This window comes from Ambystoma mexicanum, chromosome 8, assembly GCF_040938575.1.
Source record: "Ambystoma mexicanum isolate Mex_15411 chromosome 8, UKY_AmexF1_1, whole genome shotgun sequence".
Lineage (NCBI taxonomy): Eukaryota > Metazoa > Chordata > Amphibia > Caudata > Ambystomatidae > Ambystoma > Ambystoma mexicanum.
Genome location: NC_090929.1, coordinates 1,703,053,105 through 1,703,074,453, shown reverse-complemented (window position 1 = coordinate 1,703,074,453; position 21,349 = coordinate 1,703,053,105).

Genomic DNA, 21,349 nt, shown 5'->3' with positions numbered 1-21,349 from the left:
CCCATTAAAATCCCATTGAAAGTCCCAAATTGCCAGTATCACTCTTTCACCTTTCCATAGAAGAATCTGTATTAGCCTGTGTATGTTAGCGCATTCCTTTGTTAAATCTTTCAGTTGTCTGTATAAATCCTTAATCTCATTTTGAAGTAAATCAATGAATTCCCCTATAAGGAAATTCACTGTGCGAGCTGGTTAAAATTAGAAATTAACCCCCTTGTGTCAAGTGTCTTTCTTTAATAACTATAGTCTTTAAAATATAGCGAGTAGAATTGGTCAGTGTCACTGAAAACCGAATGTGCCTGTGTCTTGTGTGCCTTACCCCACAAATTCCGAATTTGCATCTGTCCCATTGAAAAACCCAAACCCTAGTCCCATTGAGAGCAATCCTTTTTTTTTAGAATCCTATCTGTTAAACACGTGTATGGGGTTACTGATGGTTCTCTTGTTCAGAGGAGAATTGCCTAGCATTTCGGCGCTGGACTGCCCCTGGGCAGGACAAAGGCTGATATGCGGGGAAATTTCTTCTCTGTGAAAAGGACAGTGAGTGTCATGATCTCTGCTTCATAAAGGTCAGGGTTTTCCCAACTCCCTTGGAAGGAGATCCATAACCCAGGTTCCGAGGGCCAACCAGTCCCAATTGGGACCTTTTGGACCCAGTCCTGGCGCCAGTGGCACCAGGCTCATAAATATGCCCAGTCCCAGCGCTGGAAGCGCCGGGCTCATAATGCTTGGGTGGACTTACCTGCAGCAGACCATGCTGCTTACTTGCCTGCCAGTTGAGCCTCTGATCCTCTTCTGTTTGGAACTACTTTTCCTGTTGGGTGGGGCAGGAGCCACTCCCTAGGTTCAGAACACTGGAACTCTTCTGGAAAGCAGGAACTCTTTTCTTACCTAGGCGTGGCTGTGGAAGGAGACACCTAAGCACTACAGGAGGCTATTTAAACCACACCCGATGGATGAATCTTGCTTTGCGTTATTCTGCATCCTCTGCAGCAGAACGCTCATCGTGTCTTCTGCATCTGATCCTGGGCCTAAGGAAAAAGGCTTACCATCCTGAATCCAGTCTTCAGCAACACCTATAAAGACAAGAAAGAACAGGTTAGCATTACGGTCTTCAGTGACAGCGCTTCACTTACCTGGTCCATCGGCTGTCACCAACGCCTCGCGCTGCATTCCGGCATCTGAAAGACAAAGGCTTACCTACTCTTTGTGCGCTCCGGAGGTCTTCGCACTGCATTCCGGCATCTCAAAGACAAAAGCTTACCAACTCTTCGCACGCTCAGGAGGCCTTCGGCGCTGCATCCCGCATCTGAAAGACAAAACAAGGTGCGTTTAAAGACATTGGGGAACTTTAATACTCACGTGCCATTACTCCTTTCCACATCTAACCCAGTGGGTATTCCAGCACCCTGCAGCCGCTCCGAACTTGTACCTGCAAAATAAAAAGACAGTTAGAGCGCATCGTGAAGCAGGCAACAAGCGCTTACTTACGTGCTTCCAGGCGCTTCTATTCATCACACGGGCTCCATCTTCAACTCACTTCAGCCTGTCATCCGCCATCGCCGGAACCCTGCAAAACAAGAGACATCATTACTAAAGACTTTTAAAGACATTAGAATTACCGAAACTTACCGTTCGTGCAGTAAACGACGGACAGCAGTCCTCTGAAGTCAAGAGGCCTGCTCCCCTTATCCAGTGAAGAAACTGGTTACAGCACCCTGCCCCGAGGCAGATGGAGAGCACGGCGTTCACTTACCTAAGACATCTTACCTTTCGAGTCAGACATACAGTGCACAGAGGTCCAGCCCAAAGAGCCAGCCGTGTGTTACACATCACCTTTGAAGATACGGTATACGCCCAGTCAAGACCGGCGCCTCTACGGGAATCAGGTGAGCGTTACAGAACGCAAAGCCTACCGCAAAACTCCCGTCCAGGCGCTATGGAAACCTCGGATACCGACCAGCTAGCCCAGTTACTTGGGGAACTAAGGGCAGAAGTGCATGCATCCCGTCAGGAAACGAACGCTCTAAGAAGGGAACTGATTATTTCCAAGGAGCGAACAGATGATCTCGCTAGACAATTGCTACAGTCACAAGCTGGACAGACCCCGTTACCCACATCTGGGGGAAATCTTCCTTCTACATCCTCTATGAATCCAGTGCAGATCAACCTACCTGGGAATGTACCTCTGGCTCCGCCCGAACGATTTTCTGGTGACCCAAAGAGGTTTGCAGTATTTATCAATCAGTGCCGGTTGCATTTCTTATGCCGGCCAGCAGCCTTTCCAACTGATCAAGCTAAAGTAGCTTTCGTGCTTTCGTACCTTAGTGGCAATGCGGCAGACTGGTCGATCCCTCTAGTAAATCAAGATGATCCGGTCCTCCATGATTTTCAAGCTTTTCAGCTCAGTATGGAAAAACTGTTCGCAAGACATTCACAGGGGCAGGCCTTGGACAATGAGCTTCTTTCGTTGCGACAAGGTAATCAAGACCTTTTGGCTTATATTGCGTCTTTCAACAGACTGATAGTGGAAACTCAATGGCCTGAGGACAAAAGGATTACGCTGTTTTATAGAGGTCTACGTGGAGAGCTCAAAGATGTGTTAGCCCAAGTAGTGAATCCCCCACAAGGTTGTTCGGACTATATAGACTTAGTCGTTCAAATAGATCACAGACTGCAGAACAGGAAGGCCGATCGTTCCAAGTTTGATGCTCGAGTATTTTCCAAACCGCCAACTCCTTCCAAAGGAGTAGACTCCGGGGAACCCATTCAAATAGGGGGCATGAAAGGTCCTCTAACACAAAAGGAGCGGGAAAGGAGAAAACAGTTGCAATTATGCCTCTATTGCGGAAACTCAAGGCACTTTCTTCGAGACTGTCCGGTGAAACCTGCCAAGAAGGCAGTAGGAGCTGCAGTTACCAAAGTTACAAACTCTGAGCAGGGAAACGACCTCGCCCGACAAGAATAGAGGTCCTCTTGCCGAGCGTGAAAACCAGTTCCGTGACCTCGCATTTTGTGATACCTATGGTCCTCATTAGCCCTGATAATCCGGATCGATTACATGCAATTGAAGCTTACGTCGACAGCGGTGCCATCGGCAATTATGTGGATCATGAAATGGTTTTGAGGATGAATCTAACTCTTTGTCCCAAGGCTGTAAAGGACCTCATTACTACGGTGGATGGAACGGAGATAGCCTCCGGACCAGTAACGCATACCACTCAAGAAGTGACGCTAGTAAGTCAAGATGGACACCATGAGAAGATCGTGTTCGATGTGATCAAGGCTCCTCAGTTTCAGATTATTCTAGGAATACCTTGGTTAGAGAAACACAATCCTCTGATCGATTGGCGAGCAAGAACGGTCCAGTTTCCAGAATGTGTCTCTACTTGTCACCCTCCACCTGGTGTTGCACTGGCAGCAATTTCTTCAGAGACTCCCCAGTTACCTCCCGAATACCTAGAATACCAAGATGTTTTCCGGAAGGATCAGGCTAACTCTCTACCTCCTCATAGGTCTTATGACTGCCAGATAGACCTGATACCTGGATTTACTCCTCCTTGTAGTAGAATTGATGCCCTCACCGAGCCTGAGAACCTTCACCTTCGACAATACCTGGATCAATACCTGGCAAATGGGTTTATTCGTCCTTCCAAGTCCCCTGCTTCTTCAGCTTTGTTCTTCGTTCCAAAAAAGGAAGGAGACCTTAGAACTTGTATAGATTATCGCTCCCTGAACCAGATCACCGTCAAGAATAGATATCCGTTACCTTTGATCCCTGAACTCCTGGACCAAGTCAGAAAAGCATGCCCTTCGGACTTTGCAATGCCCCGGCCGCCTTTCAATATTTTATGAACGATGTCCTCAGAGAGCTCATAGATGTGTGTGTTGTTGTTTACATTGACGACATCCTCGTTTATTCTTCATCGGAATCTGAACATCGGAAACACGTGAAAATGGTCCTCGAAAGATTGCGTCAACACAAACTTTTCGCTAAGTTGGAAAAATGTGTTTTCAACGTGACATAAGTTGAATTCTTGGGATTCATATTATCACCTAGCGGAGTGCGTATGGATTCAAAGAAGGTCGATGCAGTTCTCAAATGGCCATCACCATCCTCCGTAAAAGGTGTGCAAAGCATGTTAGGCTTCGCTAACTTTTACCGCAGGTTTATCCCCGAATTTTCTCGGATAGTCCAGCCCATCACTGCCTTGTTAAAGAAAAACAAACGTTTTGAATGGTCTACCGAGGCGGAACAAGCTTTCCAGGATTTGAAGACTAAATTTATCTCTGCACCAATCTTAAAACACCCTCGCCCCGAACTCCCCTACATCGTGGAAACTGATGCTTCAAGCCTTGCCATGGGGGCAGTTCTATCACAAAAGGACCCGGTAACCAATCAGTTGCATCCCGTGGCATTTTGGTCCCGCAAATTCTCGCCTCCTGAAATCAATTACACGATTACTGACAAGGAACTTCTGGCTATCAAGTCTGCCTTTAAGGCTTGGCGGCATTATCTGCTGGGGGCCCGACACACCGTTACTGTGATTACGGATCACCGAAACCTGCAATATTTGAAAACCGCAAAAGCCCAATCCTCTAGACAACTCCGTTGGGCATTATTCTTTGCCGAGTTTGACTTCATAATTACCTATCGACCTCGTACAAAAAACGGTAAAGCTGATGCCCTTTCTCGGATGGGAGTGGAAGAACACTTGATCAACCCTAAACCTGTACCAATCATTCCCGAACAAAGAATTCTGGGTGTAATCGCCACACAATCCATAGAGGAAGTTAAGGATAAAGCCAGGCAACTTGTAACTCCAGCAGACATACAGAATTGGCATCTGCAGGGAAAGGACTTTGCAGTAAAGGACAACTTATTGTATTTCCAAGAACGATTATACCTGCCCAGCACAGATTTACAGAAAAAAGTAATCTCTTGATATCACGATTCTTTAATGGAAGGACATCCCGGTATGGCCAAGACCTCAGAAAAGATCAAGCGCTACTTCTGGTGGCCGTCTTGGAAAAAAGATATCAGAGACTTTATAATGTCCTGTGGAGTATGCGCCCAAAACAAGAGTCAAAAGGAAAGACCAGCAGGCCTCTTACGCCCTATTGACATCCCACCTCGCCCTTGGCATACGCTTTCTATGGACTTCATCACAGATCTACCTCCATGCTCCAGATACAATACGATTCTAGTAATCGTGGACTTATTCTCCAAGATGGCACATTTCATTCCGCTCAAAGGCTTGCCAACAGCAGCAACTCTGGCCCGAGAATTTCTCGAAAACATCGTCCGACTGCACGGTTTTCCTTCGGTTCTAATTTCGGATCGAGGTAGTCAATTTATTTCTCATTTTTGGCGAAGTTGCTGTCGGTCGGCTCAAATTTATGTGAGACTATCGACCAGTCACCACCCTCAGACCGACGGACAAACCGAGAGGACCAATCAAACTCTGGAACAGTATTTACGCTGCATGCTGCAACAAACTGAAAAAACTTGGAAAGACATCCTTTGGATAGCCGAATATGCCTACAATAACTCTGTCCATTCGGGAACTGGGAAAACCCCGTTTTTTCTTTTATACGGCAGTCACCCTCGAACCTCGGAGTTGGATCCCCTCCAAGATCTTGAAACACCAGCAGTAGACTACCTGCATTCTACAATCACCCAAGCCTTTAAGGAAGCTGTTTCTCACCTTCAAAGGGCTAAAGAACAATATAAGAAAGGAGCAGATCAACATCGGAAGGAAGCCCCTCAATATCAAGTAGGGGATCAAGTCTGGTTATCCACCAAATATCTACCTCTAAAAGGGCCACGCACATTCAACCCAAGATACCTTGGTCCCTATTCCATCACTACCATAGTAAACCCAGTAGCGGTCAAGTTGGACTTGCCCCCGCACATGAAGATACATCCGGTCTTCCACGTCTCTCTATTAAAACCCGTGCAACCTCAAACCCGACTAACTAAATCTCCAAAACCCTGGAGAACTCGAGTTTGAAGTCAAAAGCATTCTGGACTCCAAGATCTCCAAATCTAAACTATTTTACCTAATTGACTGGAAAGGCTACGGTCCCCAAGAGAGATCCTGGGAACCTGCTGAATATGTCCACGCTCCTCGCCTAATCAAAAGATTTCACCGAACATTTCCTGACAAGCCCCCGGAGAAGCCCGGTTTGGGAGGGGCCTTGAGGGGGGGTACTGTCATGATCTCTGCTTCCAAAAGGTCAGGGTTTTCCCAACTCCCTTGGAAGCAGATCCATAACCCAGGTTCCGAGGGCCAACCAGTCCCAATTGGGACCTTTTGGACCCAGTCCTGGCGCCAGTGGCACCAGGCTCATAAATATGCCCAGTCCCAGCGCTGGAAGCGCCGGGCTCATAATGCTTGGGTGGACTTACCTGCAGCAGACCATGCTGCTTACTTGCCTGCCAGTTGAGCCTCTGATCCTCTTCTGTTTGGAACTACTTTTCCTGTTGGGTGGGGCAGGAGCCACTCCCTAGGTTCAGAACACTGGAACTCTTCTGGAAAGCAGGAACTCTTTTCTTACCGAGGCGTGGCTGTGGAAGGAGACACCTAAGCACTACAGGAGGCTATTTAAACCACACCCGATGGATGAATCTTGCTTTGCCTTATTCTGCATCCTCTGCAGCAGAACGCTCATCGTGTCTTCTGCATCTGATCCTGGGCCTAAGGAAAAAGGCTTACCATCCTGAATCCAGTCTTCAGCAACACCTATAAAGACAAGAAAGAACAGGTTAGCATTACGGTCTTCAGTGACAGCGCTTCACTTACCTGGTCCATCGGCTGTCACCAACGCCTCGCGCTGCATTCCGGCATCTGAAAGACAAAGGCTTACCTACTCTTCGTGCGCTCCGGAGGTCTTCGCACTGCATTCCGGCATCTCAAAGACAAAAGCTTACCAACTGTTCGCACGCTCAGGAGGCCTTCGGCGCTGCATCCCACATCTGAAAGACAAAACAAGGTGCGTTTAAAGACATTGGGGAACTTTAATACTCACGTGCCATTACACCTTTCCACATCTGACCCAGTGGGTATTCCGGCACCCTGCAGCCGCTCCGAACTTGTACCTGCAAAATAAAAAGACAGTTAGAGCGCATCGTGAAGCAGGCAACAAGCGCTTACTTACGTGCTTCCAGGCGCTTCTATTCATCACACGGGCTCCATCTTCAACTCACTTCAGCCCGTCATCCGCCATCGCCGGAACCCTGCAAAACAAGAGACATCATTACTAAAGACTTTTAAAGACATTAGAATTACCGAAACTTACCGTTCGTGCAGTAAACGACGGACAGCAGTCCTCTGAAGTCAAGAGGCCTGCTCCCCTTATCCAGTGAAGAAACTGGTTACAGCACCCTGCCCCGAGGCAGATGGAGAGCACGGCGTTCACTTACCTAAGACATCTTACCCTTCGAGTCAGACATACAGTGCACAGAGGTCTAGCCCAAAGAGCCAGCCGTGTGTTACACATCACCTTTGAAGATACGGTATACGCCCAGTCAAGACCGGCGCCTCTACGGGAATCAGGTGAGCGTTACAGTGAGCTAAAGACTTGGTAGAGTCTCTCCCAGGGGTTATTCACCCAAGAACAGGTCATTGGGCTGTGTTCGTGCTGGTAGAGAGATTCTCAGACCCCTCTTTGTTTGCATACATTAACTTTGGGTTTCACCCTAAGTTAATAGGGCAATCCAGACGTGGACCCCTTGCTCACTGTTCTTAGAGAGGCAACAGTTTCACCTCACTGATGATGCCCAACAAGGCTGAAACACGTGTATGGGGTTACTGATGGTACTCTTGTTCAGAGGAGAATTGCCTAGCATTTCGGCGCTGGACTGCCCCTGGGCAGGACAAAGGCTGATATGCGGGGAAATTTCGTCTCTGTGAAAAGGACAGTGAGCTAAAGACTTGGTAGAGTCTCTCACAGGGGTTATTCACCCAAGAACAGGTCATTAGGCTGTGTTCGTGCTGGTAGAGAGATTCCCAGACCCCCCTCTATCTGTTAAGTGCCTCTGTTTCTGTCCTTAAAACCGATTTCCGATTCTGACAGCTCATCCCTTTCCTTAGCTGCCTGTCATCACAAATCCTGTGTAAGAAGAAATTCCATTTTGCCATGTGCCTTTTTCTTTTACATTGGCTTTCTTCCTTAAAATCGATTTTCCTACCTTGTTTTCACGTTGCCCTGGTGTGCTGAGTAGTAGACTTTAGGGTTCCTTATCTCCTCAAGCGTAGCATCACGAATTTCCTTTCTAGCTGTCCCACCGCGGTTGTGAGCGGCTGTGCGAGTAATCAAGCAAATCCGATTCTGCCATTTTGCTCGAAAATCGGGTTTTCATTTTCTTTTATGACTTCCCATCTTGTAGTGGTGGGCGGTCGTCTAAATTCGATTGTCCTCTCATTATCCTTACTCCTTGCCACTGCCTTCCATCCAAAGGGAATTAAGTTGATGTTTTAGGGTGAGTGATGTAGGGGGAGTGCTTAACTTTAGTGCTTGCACTTGCCTTAAAACCGTTTTTCCTGATTTGTCATTAAAGATCCATGTGAACTGTGTAGGATTTCTGAACCAATTGTTGTGTAGGAAGCATTGAATTGTGTGGCTGCTGTCAAATTGTATTTTGAATATTTTCCTTTTTCCATTAAATAATAAATGAATAAATATCTTATTGTTGCACTCCGGCCTGGTTCCTAGTCCATTGTGACATGGGGTGGTTGTAAAAGGTGGGTACGGGACGGGTTGGAGGCCTACTCAAAACGAATCTGTGGTTTATTAAAGATAAAAAGCGTTTTTATTGCACGCCACGTTCATTGTCAGGGGAATGGGTCCCTGGCTAGAGTGTGCCGTGTTATAAAACCCTGACACCCTCCGGCTGGAACTGCCACCAACCAGACCGTCCACATATAGGAAGCCTGGCGAGGAAACTGGGCTGTGGAAACAGTGGGTTACCCTAATACACAGGAGCTTACGCGTGTAGGATGGGCAAGAGAGCTCCCACTCTAATGGGTCATAGCTTATCGGGCGAGTCTTGGAACTGCGTAATCAAGAAGGGAAACACAGCAGCAGTGCCCAGGAAGCTGCCAGATACTCGGGTTAGGCGGCTTCTGTGCCACCGCCATCTTTTCGTTGTCGTCAGCAGTAACTCAACCTGGAGCTGAGGAATCGTCCACGGCTGTGGTAACCTCATGAAAGTGAAAGGTCTACCTCTTACACCCCTTCGTTTGCAAGCAGGCTTCCATCCTTCTGGCCCTGAAAGAAGCTGGGTGTGGGGTACACCGAAGGGGACTTATCCTGCCCCGCGGTTCTGCTTGGTTGTGCAAGGTGCTACCAGCTCGGATACTGCATCTCCTCTGAGGTTCCTTTTCTCTGATGTGATGAGTTGGGCTGCAGCTGTACAGCTGTGCCAAGCAAGGCTTCAGCGCTGTGCCATGCGTGTACCGCCTCAGGCCGGGCCGGCTCATGGCCACCTCCCGAGAAGCGTGGTGACTAAAGTCGGCTGAAGCGAGGTCCCCATGGCGCAGATATGACAGAGAAACCATTTCACAACTGCAGCAATAACCCCACTTTTCTCTGCCGTGGACCTCTTTGGCATTCCACGTGCTGCTTCATGGCTGGAGAATGGTTTTAACCATTCCATTAGTATATAAAGATGACCCACAACTTGGCGGGGGAGGAGGGGGAGTAGAGCAGTGAGCACCCTCCCAGGCACTGGTCTGTTTGCATTACAGGCCATTCCTCTCTACTTCTGACCTTCTGTGCATTATTTGCGTCCGAGTGCACGAGGAGTGAGCCTGTAACACAAGCGTCCTGGCTTGCACTGGAATGTGTGCATCTACTAGCGTTGACTTGTGTATCGAAGTTTGTGTTTCTTGTTTTATACTTGCGTGTGTTTGCTGCGAGTGGGTTTGATTAAGCAACGTGCTTGGCTTCCATACTTGCCTAGGATCTCAATGTCCTTTGGGGAAGGTGGGCGACACGGGTCTTGTGTATCGAGGACTGGGGATCAGCCCCCTTCTTGGGGTCTGGCGTCAGAGCAGGCCGCTGTTAGTCGCAGTTTGTGTACAGGCCGCTTCCTGGTGAGTGCTGTCACATCCTCGCTGAGTGATGTTGTGATCCCAGTGGTGAACAGGGCCAGATGCGGCCTGCGATGAAAGGCAATTTTCGGTGAAAGATGACATGGGTTTGGCGAAATGACCTGTTGACGGGAATGTCGCCTTGCTGCCTTACAGTCCGCGGAGCTGGCGGACGGCGAGATTCTCATCAGCGCTGCCAAGCGACCCGAGAGCTGGCTCGCTTAGCGCGCCCCTGAGCAAATGATTACAGAACACAGCCTTAGGAGGGGGGTCCATGCGGCCTGGCCCTGCGCCCGGCCCCCTCCCGCTGACATCCTCATCACTCCCAGCGCCGGCCCGCTCCCTCTTCATTTCTCTTGCCCCCTGACCACTGCTTCTCGCCCCCGAGGAAGAAATGCCACTCGCTGCTAAGATAATGGACATTTGAACAGGTTTCATTTTGCTCTTTCAAACTTAATATTTCATCTCGGCTTTGTTGGTTGTCCGCGGACGCACGCGGACAACTGGCAGCGCTCACCAGAAATATGAGGCTGCCGTCTGGTATCGTTGTACACTCGGTTTTATTGTACATTATGTGATTTCGGGGGGTGTTAGTGTGGGGAGGAGAGGACGACAGGATTGAGCAGAGAAATTGCGCCTGTAAACGTCCACATTTGAAAAAAATGAAAGGGTTTTATTATAAGGCCAGGAAGTTTAGAATTAACCCTGAACTGCTGCGTTATTCTGCATTCCTCTGCAGAAGGCAAACATACTTTCACCTTTTTATTACTGGCTCATAATTGCCTGCACCCCAAGTTAATGCCCGGAGCAAAGTAAAGACAGTTAACAAAGATTAAGTGCCATTAATATCATCAGCCGGGCGGGTGGGTGTTTTGTGACCAGGCCGGGAAACGCTGTAACACTTGAGAACACACACATGATGTCCGCCACTCTGACATGGCCCCCAAGGGCCACGGGGTGGGGCATCGGGGCGAGGACCCTGTCCACTGGCACAATGGAACAAGACACGTAGGTGGGTGGAGAGAGTGCACGCCACAGTTAAGGGGGTAAGGGGAGTGATACAGATATCAGGGGGCCAGAGACACTCAGGGGTGCAGATAAGGTACAGGGGTCAGGGCTGCAGCCGGAAAGGGGTGCACTGCAGAACACACGGCCGAGAGGCACACTCGGTGCAGGGAGGGGGGAGTGAGTGGGGAGGGGGAGCACGCAGGCAACCAGGGCGTACATGGGGTGTGAGCACAGCACTGAGACGAACCATCACGTTCCTGTAGGTATTGCTGTATTCAGAGGACCCTGATTGAAAGTGCAAAACTCAGCACTCAACATTGGGCGCTAATGATTGTTAGAGCCCAGTTCCTCGTGGCTCGTTATTCCTTCGTGGACCGCAGCAACTGCAATGGTTTTCATTAATTCATGCTCCCCAATCCTCAAACGGAACCTTATTCCCGAAGTCCAAGCAAGTGTTTTTATCTCACAGGCTGGCCTCTCCCGGGGCATTTCTGAGACTCCAGTTCAGAGATCCCAACCTGGTCCAAGTCTGATGTGCATTGAGACGGGTTCTGCTCCGCTCTGGTACCTCTGGCGGCGCTTTAGCACCACCTAGTGGCCAAAACAATTCTACATAGCGTGGGGAAGGGGGTTGAGAAGCAGGCTATTTGGTGGGCATGGCAACTGCTAATTCTTTGGCCATGCGTTGGCTGCTATTGTTGGCATTCTGGTGCTTTCAGGCACCCATTTGTTATAGGAAGAGTATGAGGGATGATCAGTATAGGATGGAGGTGGCATTTACGCATTGTGAGCCCAGATACCCGAGGGTTTGGTGCGCTTTATAAATAATAATAAACTAGGCGTGCCAAGGGGCACAGCCAGATCTCTGGGACTAGCACTTGGCGGCCTCATGACTTGCCAGTACCACAGGCACCTTGCGGTGTCCTGTGCCCGAGCCAGGAGCTCATCGGGCCGAAGTTCCTTTCCACCCCATGTTGCGTCTCCTAGTTCTGCATTTATGATGAAAAAACTAAATATGCTTACAAACACACTTGCAAATAAGTAGGTTGGAATGAACCTTCTCGAGACTAACGTAGTGTGTGAGGACTTTATTACTTGTATTCTCTGCTTTCTGTCCGTCCTTTGCACGGCGATGCTTGAACGCAACCCTGCGGACCCCACTATCCAAGCTGCTGTTCACTCAAAAGCCTTGAGTGGTTCCTGTGTCACACGTGTGCTGCAACTTCTTGACACTACTCCAAGACGTATGTTGAGCACAGCCCCTTCTCTGCGGATCTCTCGAGCTTCCCCGGGTCAGGTGACAGATGTATCCAGTCCCCGCTTTTAGGTTCACATGCCTCCCTTTTGTATTTATTTATTTATTTATACATTTATAGAGCGCTATCCACAGGCATCGGGGAGCTGTAACAAAACATTACGTACAGCCTAAAACATAAATAACAAGTCGAAGCGGACAAAGGCTAAAAGCACGGTAACAAGTATCGTCGGTATTAACATTCCCAACATAACATTGAATTGTCAAGGCTAGTTCCCAATGAGTTTCAAGTTCGAGGAGCCTTTGGGCAGATACTTACATCTGCTAAGAAAAACAGGGAGATTCCAGGGCCCGCATCCCGCCAATGCGCACTCCCTGGTTTCTCGAGTGCACCACTCGTCCAACTTCAGCCTTCACAGGAATTTCACATCTGAACATGGGACCTCTCCGGCCCATTCTTTGCTGAAGCCAGGCCAAGACCACCTTCCTCAATGCCTCCCGGTTTCTCTATATCAGCTACAATGAAATTCCTATCATCCATAACAAAGTCTTGCACGGGCTTGTCCTGAAGGACCATAGATGATTCTTTTGCCTGAAATTTTAGAGAATTGGATGAGGAAAAGCTACCTTTCACGGGTTGATCCACCTCACAGGGGCCTATCCTGGGAATCCCCCCAACCCCCAGGGTTTAAGAATGAGAAACTCTCAATTTTGCGCCTACTCCCACCTTGGAGCCATCAGGCCCTCTCCTTTCAGGAGCACCTAACTTGGGTTCCCGCATATCCACCCCAGATTTAGGGTCTCCCGGTGCTACACCTGTCTGTTTCCACCGTAATATCAACCGGCCCCTCCCTTACGTGCGATCCAGTGCCAAGGTCCAAGACATCAAATGGCAGCGCTTCAGTTTGCGAGGCCTGATCCATTCTCCCCAATAGAGAGGCTGCCTGACCCCCAGTATTCAATTGACCAGAGGGTTCATTTGTGAAAGAAAAAGTAAAATCCGTTGGGTGTGTTTTATCCGTTCTAATTATGTTGTAATTCCCAACACAATTCTCAAGGGAGTCCATCCACGTACAGAAGTCTTCAAAGTTCTTACACAAGTTCAGTTCTACAATAATGCTGTCTTTTGCCAACCCCCACTTGCCAGGAGTGATCTGCTTTTGTGCGCTATCATCAATACGTTTATTCAGAAACACATTTCCATAAACAACAATGCACGATAAAATACAATACAAAATGCATGACATAAGAATAAAAACACATTAGATAAAATGACAAAACTTTAAAAGTGCGTGTGTGAATGCCGATTGATATCCTCCAAGGGGAAGCCTGAAGAATCCTTATCGGCCAAGGCAGAGAGATCGGTCACAGCAGAAGGGACTTGGGGATCAAGGATCATTTCAGCCCCCTCGGTATCGGAGGGGACTGCAGTAGCCAAGAGGGGCACAAAGGTGTCCCCTGCATTTAACTGGAAGTTTTCAACTTAAACCATCTTGGCTGGTTTGGGAGCAGCCATGTCCTAAACCTCCGGGGCCCAACTCACCCTTTCGAGGTGCAACCTTTGCCTTCTGTGTGTGCTTAATGCAAGGACCTCGGATAGACGGTCCCCCCAGAATCCAGGGGGTCAAGGTGTAACCCCAGGCAAGACCACTGAGTTTAACTGAACCATTCTAGCAACTGTAGAAGAGGAGCTGGGGGTACTATTTAAAGTAACCAACGCCGGTCATGGTGGGGACATAGTACACATTTCCTTTGCCCGAATTCTGTCAGACTTATTCTGTATGCCGTTTTTACATTTTTTCAAATTTTTTCCTTTTCTTCCCCCAGGCATACTGTGCCCACAAAACAGACATTCAAAGAAGAGGAGCGCCTGAAACACAACAGCAAATTGCCGACAGGATTCTAGGAACTACTAGTGAGGATGTCAAAACCAAAGGAGTGAAGACAGGACCCCCTCGGCCCTCTTCAAGCCTCACACTTCACTGACTTAGCCTGGCACACCAACACCTTCTAGGTAATATAGAAGCACAGCGACCGCCAACAACGTCTCGGTTCCTGCCGCGGTCACCTCGCCGCCACCTCCACCAAGCTCACAAACAGGATGAGCTAGAGGAAAGGACCCACCACCATGCTTCAGACGTCAAGCCGCACTGCTGCCTAGAGCAAACAGCCGCCTCCGTCATCCGACATCCGATCTATCACATTGGGCGGGTGGGTTAACAACAGTTCACACTCGGGCAGGATACCTACATGTACTCCCTTCTCCCTTTCCATAGCAGCTTTTAATATTTGTAGTCCTGCATTTTAGGGTTCGAAATTTCTGGGAACTATTCAGTTCCTGCTTCTAGTCTAGAAATTCTGGTTAGCTTAATAGCAACCGTTACCAGGAGCTCCCCAGGCCAACTTGGGCCTTCCAAATCTGCATATGAGTGTTTAAGAATGTAAACACAGAAGAATCATGATACATTTAAACATAATGGACAAGAAAAAGTACCCATACTCTGCACAGGTTCTATAGACAGGCATGATAACACTCATCCATTGTGGAAAATCACTGATCCTGTAAGCCGCTGTTGCGATTCGCTTATCGCTTGATGTGATTTGCACCCTGAAGTAAACTGCACTGAGAATGGGTGCGTGTGGCTGGCTGGTTGACATACCCCGGAGCAGACATACAGTGGAATCAAGAGTTAGTGTGCTGCAGCATACTGGGACCTTCTGTATACTCTCCCTACCTGTGGCCTCACCCTGGCACGATGCAGTGCATTGCAGTGCAAATATCTTGGAAACGCTGCATCCTAGGGCCTCGAAATGTGGTTTTCCAGGTCCCTAGTTTTGTTCCTCGTGTCAGGACGCTTAAAATTAGCTTTGTCTGGTCCTTCTATGACCACATTGATGTTTCGCCGATTTCAGAGAACCATCTTGTGTGTGAAGGGGCTGAAATCCAGACAAAGGGGTGTGGTGTGTAGAGAAACCCCTCAATTCCCACACCATAAAAAATACAACCCACTAGGGAAAAAGGCCCTGCACACTTCTTGCAAGGAGAACAAACTTTTATTTCCACAAAAATAGAAATGTGCCAGCAAAGTACTCTGCTGCCACGGAACGTTCTGGCAAATGCAGTACGAGCAACACTTTATGAAGGCACACAGCATCATCCTTGACGTAAATTACATAATGTACATCCACAGATGGCTGCTTGGTCCGACTCTATACATAGGGTACCTGCTCCATATGGGATGCCAGGCCATTGGCCCCAGCCCCGTCTGGCCATCTTCATCCACGTGGGCTCCTCCTTGCACACATCAAAGGTACAAGTAATTGTCCATTAGGTGAAGAAAAACACTACATGTTCCATCTCTAACCTAATGTGCACCTGGTACTGCAGACATGGGCTAAGAGGATACTTCAAGGCCATCGCTTCTAACAGACCACAGATCATATCCAGAAACATTGGCGCCCAACCAAAGCTCCCCACCCTTGTTTTAGCTTTGTTCACGTGCCCTATGGGGAAGGCAACTGGTCACTGCGTTCTGATCTTTCTTGATCGATTGTCGGTCCAACAGTTTTATGGTCGGTGTTCTGGGACTGACTGGTACCTTGGAACACTGTGGGGTCTTGGGATGGGGGCATCTGGGTGCTGTTACTTACAGCTGGCACAGGAAGGGCTGGAGGCTCGTGACCTCCTTCTCGTGGGATTGCTTTTCACAGTGAACTCTCATTCCCCTTGTGGCCTTGCAGGGCGCATTCATTCTAGGATGTGAATGTTGGCAACATGAGACAATGAAAGGTCTATGAATCTCTTGAACTCTGGCCTTCTTCACCGGTCCCCATGTTAGAATCTATTCACTTTTTCTGCATGCATACACTTATTTCCATGTGTGTGGCTCAGGCTGTGACTCGGGCTGCAGTGCAAAGCTAGGCATCAGTTTCAATATGGCTGCTACTATGTGTGAGAAACATGAGGGTATTCTCCCAGGTAGTCCGCACACAAACCTCCCAGGTAAACCACAATAATCGTGATTGACCCAGGGGGAGCATTATTTTCTATTGTAATATTGTGTATGGCGAAACACGTGTTATCACAGAGGGCCACCTGAATTACACGATTTCCACTCAACATTAAAATTTGAGTTGGATCTAATGATATTCTCGTATTGAACTTTTTTGTGGCGCGTGTTCAAGTGTGAAACAATGCTGTATTGAGTCATGTAAAACGGAGTTGAGGAACCTGTCTCCATAAGGTTTCACACACGTGCAACATTTTTTCAAGACTTTGAATGGAACATAGGGCGCAGAGGTCAAGGAGTTGATATCCCCAAATAAGTTCCTCATTTGTCTCTAGCATAATATCAACAGGGATTGTAGTGCGAAACATACCATGTGTATTTTTGAATGACAAAGAGTATACCACCAGTTTCAGTCACATAGCCACTAAATGTACTAGGGACCTGATGGTCCTTATTATTACGACCACCCAAAGAATTAGTGCGGAAATACAAAAGGTCCTGGACACAGAGGAAGAGAAATGTAACACCAGTACTTCTCTATACTCTCAAAAGTGAATTTTTTGCTCACAGTGAAACTTCGAACCTTCTTTCGATACCACATGGATCAAGCAATAGAACCAGACTCAGGCCTTTGCCCTAAGACAACTTTCACACCACTAGATAACCAAGTCCCCAGTGACATCTTAACATTTGGAAAATTCATTTTTGCAGGACCTCGGCAGACTGAAGAAAAAAAATCAAACTGAATCATAACATATCAAAAGAGGAAAGAGAAGCACTGGTTACACTGTCAAGTAACCGTAGCTTAGTTATCAAACCAGCAGACAAAGGGGATAGCATCGTTCTTATGTTTGCATCTCAGTACAAACATATGGTGATGTCCCTATTGAATGACAGAGAAAGCTACTGCCTACTTAAGAAAGTCTCCATGAAAGAGCTTCAACAAGAAATCACAGAAGCAGTCGCATATGGCCTACAGCGAGACTGGATCTAAGAAAAAGAAGCAGGCTTCCTCAACAGTAATCAAGGGTGCAATCCTTTCATCTACGCCTTACACAATATCCACAAGGACTCCCAAAATCCCCCCCGGAAGGCCCATGGTGTCGGACTGTGGTTCGATATTAGAACCCATTTGTACATTCGTAGACACTTTCCTGAAACCTTTGAGCATTATGACAGACACGTAGCTGAGGGATACTACTCACACCATCCACATTTTTGAACACCTCGATTTCAATCTAGATACCCAGTTTTTGGTCACCATGGATATAAAATCCTTATATACAAGTATCACCCAAGATTCAGCGATTGAATGCATCCGAGAACACCTAACCAATAACAATTTACAAACTCGAGTCCCCAGCAATTTCATACCTGAATTTATGTACATAGCTCTGTGTAAAAACGTTTTTGTTTTCGACAATCAGTCCACACCAACTACGCCGACGACACACAGATCCTTCTCACTCTGACAGGCGACTATGACACGGACTCTGCTACCCTCAACAACATCTACAACACAATTCAAATGTGGATGGCTATCAACGGCCTCTGCCTTAACTCCGACAAAACTGAGCTCCTACTCGTAGGCTCCCCTGACACCATCAAGAAACTTGACGCTCAGTTCAGCCATTTCACCATTGACTCAATCACGATCCCAGTACTTGACACGGTAAAAACACTAGGCGTCTACTTAGACTCCAATCTATCCATGACCAGACAAGTAAACGCCATTGCCTCCTCGGCCGCTTACCATGCAAAACTCCTTAACGCAATCAGACCTTATCTGTCAAAAGACACCTGCACTAACATAGCCAGGGCCATAACCGGCTTGCGACTTGATTACTGCAATATTCTTTTCCTTGGGACCTCCAACAAAAATCTTGAGAAGCTCCAAGTAATACAGAACAGTGCCCTACGCGCTGCACAAGGCATTGCCAAGAGAGAGCACATCACCGCTGCCAGAAAAGCTTCCCACTGGCTCCCCATAAAGGAGAGGATCCTATTCAAGGCTCTAAGCATCACCCACAAATGTGTCCATCTTGCCGCCCCAATGTACCTTTCGCAGAGGATCCACCTGGTCTCCTCCACAAGACCCACTAGATCACCCTATGCCAGCATGCTCTCAGTACCCAGGGTAAAAAGGACCAGAGCAGGGGGCTCCAGTTTCCCGTACCTCGCTGCCGTACACTGGAACACCCTCCCTAGCTCCCTGCGCTCTGAACCCTCACTGACCGCCTTTCGGAAAACCCTGAAAACGACCCTGTTCATCTAACAATTGTATTGTATGATGTATTATGTGATATATCTGATCACAGGTCACTGCCTTACTGTAACCCAAGGCACAACCTGCTCACATTGTAACTAAGTCTTCCTTGCAAGTAACAGTGCCACAATGCCCCTGGGCTGCCTGCGCGCTATATAAATTTAATAAATAAATAAATAAATAAATACCTCCAGATTATACTAACGTCCATGGGGGTAGCTTTCGCACCAAGTCTGGCAATTTTGTTCATGGCCACATATGAGAAAGATCACATTCTATCTGAACAGAAACTCTGATGGCAACTTTTGAAATGCTATCCATACAATAGGGCTGAATAACTTCCAACCCTGGGTGAGCTCGCTCTTTCTCCCCTCGACGGGTTTCAATTCATTTTCATTAGTAATTTATATTTCTTCGTTAAGTAATCCACCACTTTTGTTATAATATTTCCAATATTTCAATTGTTTATTTATTCCTAACCAATCAGTGTTTCAAAATTATTGCCAATGCATTTCGGACATCCGTCCATCATCAGGGCTATCAACACTGTTTGGCTTTTCGTCCCCAGAGTGTATGTTCACCTCTGTTGCCAGTATCCTTATCCAGCGCGTATCATCTCTACTCTCCTGCTCTCCGTACGCGACAGCTATTCAAAAAGAGCTGCCGCCACTCGTAACAGCATTTATCAACACTTCTCATTCCCGCGCACGAGTGGCGGCAGCTCTTTTTGAATAGCTGTCGCGTACGGAGAGCAGGAGAGTAGAGATGATACGCGCTGGATAAGGATACTGGCAACAGAGGTGAACATACACTCTGGGGACGAAAAGCCAAACAGTGTTGATAGCCCTGATGATGGACGGATGTCCGAAATGCTTTGGCAATAATTTTGAAACACTGATTGGTTAGGAATAAATAAACAATTGAAATATTGGAAATATTATAACAAAAGTGGTGGATTACTTAACGAAGAAATATAAATTACTAATGAAAATGAATTGAAACCCATCGAGGGGAGAAAGAGCGAGCTCACCCAGGGTTGGAAGTTATTCAGCCCTATTGTATGGATATTGTTTCAGAACCTAGTGCCTAGGCTCAAGGATGAGCCCCCACAATTGATTGCAGAAAAGTGAACAAGTAGCAACAAAGCAGTGCCCACCCCATTTCCTAATTGAACTTTTGAAATGCTGGCACAGATACATTGACGATGTCATCTGCATTAGGGAAGGCAGCAAAGAGGAGCTGAAACAATTTTTCACTTTGATCAATACATGTGATAGTAACATACATTTTACCATGGAATACAATAATGAGACAACTCATTTCTTAGACTTAATTATTAAGCATCAACAAGGCAAACTGGTATGCAGTCTGTATCGGAAACCAATTGACAGAAACACACTCCTTCACTTTACCAGCAACCACCTCACCCACATTAAAGAGAATCTACCATACGGACAATTCTTTAGGATGCGCAGGAATTGTACATCTCGAGATGATTTTTACAGCCATGCGTCACACCTGGACAAGAGACTTAGACAATGGGGTTACCCCAAAAAATGACTTACAAATTCCAGCAAACGAGCCAGGTTCACCAACAGGGAGGCATTAATTAAACTGCAGAATCCAACACTGCAAGACAAGCATGAACGACTTGCCTGCGTTATATCACATGGCCTCCAGACGTTCCAAATCCGTTGCAGAACAAGGCAGCAGTGTTGAGCGACGCAGGTTCACAGGAGATGCTACCTGACTTTACACATAACCTGTTTGTTACTTCCACGGTACCGAGCCTATATAATCTGAGGTTCAGGACCCTCTGCAGCAAAGCCCTCGCAGGACAAGGGTGCAGTGTTGAGCGACGCAGGTTCGCAGGAGACACTGCCCAACTTTCCACGTAATACGTTTTTTACATTCACGCTACCAAGCCTATATAATCCGAGGTTCGGGACCCTCTGCAGCAAAGCCCTTGCAGAACAAGGCCGTGGAGTTGAGCTACGCATGCTCACAGGAGACGCTGCCCGACGTTCCACTTAACATGTTTGTTACATCCACGCTACCGTGCCTATATAATCTGAGTTTCGGGACCCTCTGTAGCTAGCCCTCGCAGGACAAGGCTGTGGTTTTGAGCGACGCAGGTGTTTAGCAAGGAAGGGGTCTGCGGCGCAGACTGTGAGTGCAGATGTTTTACCCTCCTGTCTGATGCCGCCAGGTAAGAAGTTGGGAGTTTACTTGCTGCTCTGCAGATCCTTGCCCTCTTCTGCACCCTCCACGCCTACTTATGTGCACACCTCATCCACCTCCACCCTCGCTTTGTGCGTGTTTTTTCCCCTCACTTGCACGGCCCCTCGCACTCCTCCCTTGCACTACCACTGCCTGCATGCATGTGCCGTAGCCCGCTTGGTCCCTCGCAATCTTCGATTGCGTATTTTCTCACCCTTCCACCTGGTTCGCTCACAGTGGTGTGCCCCTGATTGCGTGGATCCTTGCTTCTTCCTGATTGCGTGTCCTTGCAAGTCTCCTCTGTGCATTGCCTCACTCCCTAGCCCACACAGTCCCTCGCAATCCCTGTTTGTGTGGTTCCTCGCAACACCCTGATCACATGTCCTTGCTTCCTCCTCGCGATCCCCTGACCATGTGCTCCTCACTTGCCTCATGCCCTAGCCCACGTGGTTCCTTGCAATCCTTGATTGCATGGTACCTAGCAACTCCCTGA